The 1,190-nt window shown below is 50.5% G+C and overlaps 1 protein-coding gene across 2 annotated transcripts in view; it reads right to left on the bottom strand.

Annotated features, from left to right (window-relative positions):
* Nucleotides 1-222: 222 nt before the first annotated feature.
* Nucleotides 223-1,190, bottom strand: part of SELP (selectin P) — a 51,481-nt gene continuing 50,513 nt past the window's right edge. Inside the window, exon 16 of one of the 2 annotated variants that reach the window (XM_027772489.1) lies at nucleotides 223-296. The gene's annotated coding sequence lies outside the window, so the exon portion shown is untranslated. Of the gene's footprint in view, nucleotides 335-1,190 lie in introns of both variants that reach the window. The other variant, XM_006150112.2, reaches the window with a different exon arrangement.

Below are 1,190 nucleotides of genomic sequence, written 5' to 3'. Positions count from 1 at the left end.
ATCTGGTGAGTCAGAGACTCCGGGCTCTCAGGCCAGCCGGTATCTCAAGTGACAGGAGAGTCAAAGCCCACAGGCCACCAAGGACACAATCGCTCCTGGCTTCTGTGGCTTGTGCCAGAGGAGGAGGAGAGGTGGGGCAGGAAGGGGCGGGAGGCAGGGAGTCCCGGATCCTGGTACAATTCTGTTCTGGTCCAGAGCCACTGTAAAGGCAGCTGCGTGTCCTTTACAAAAAACCACAGCGAATGCACGGCAGGTGAAGTCTTTCTGTAGGGAGCTTGATGTTCACAATCAGGATCCTGTGGAGGTTCAAGGAAATGACCAGAAGGACAGATCTCTGAAAATGAGGAAACAGATTGAAAATAACAGTCTTTTTCTTTTAAAAAAAAAAAAAAAAAAATGAGTAATTTCTCATCAAAAGTTTGTGAAGTTTTTGCACCATTCTGACATCACTTCACAGGCAAGGTCATGGTGTCGGTGCCACCTAGCAGCCAGCAGGGGACTGTCACACACCCTGGAGCACATTGACTGGCATCATATCTGTCCTGGGGGAACGGAATCCTCAGGAGAATGCTCTCCCTGCTGTCACCGCACACTCACGCCTGTCTCCTAGAGCGGCAGGCTCCTCATTCCTGAAAGCTTAATACATGTTTGTGACTTTTTTGTAAGAGGTTTTTGCCTTAGGATGCATATGCTCGCCAGAGACACAGCACAGTAAGAGGGAAAGTGAGAGGTCACCCCCCAGGGGGATGGCCACGCCACAGTCCCTTCTCCTTCCTTCTCCTCCTGGAATCTTGGGCATGCATGCACAGGCACCCAGCACGATTTTCAAGTCACCAGATGTAGGACTTGAACTACAGTTGGCCATGTGGGAATCCAGCAATGCAACTGCTCCGCCATCTGCTGACTCCATGTTTGTGATTTCAAACATGGCTATATAAAGAAAAACCGTGCTTTCTATACTTCCATTTTCCTCTACTGCTGCAGTTCCTTCAAAAATATCTTGACTGGGACCAGCTGTTAGCATAATGGCTCTGTCGCTGAACTCCCATGTAGTCAACTATGGTTTGAGTCCCGGACCTGGTGGCTTAAACTTACACTGGGCGCGTGTGCATGCGTGCCCAAGATCCCTAGAGGAGAGTGGAGGAGAAGGGACTGCGGCATGGCCATCCCCCCTGGAGGGGTGATTTCTC

Source organism: Tupaia chinensis, unplaced genomic scaffold (assembly GCF_000334495.1).
Source record: "Tupaia chinensis unplaced genomic scaffold, TupChi_1.0 Scaffold000278_1, whole genome shotgun sequence".
NCBI classification, from domain to species: Eukaryota; Metazoa; Chordata; class Mammalia; order Scandentia; family Tupaiidae; genus Tupaia; species Tupaia belangeri.
This window is presented reverse-complemented; position numbering and strand designations above follow the sequence as displayed.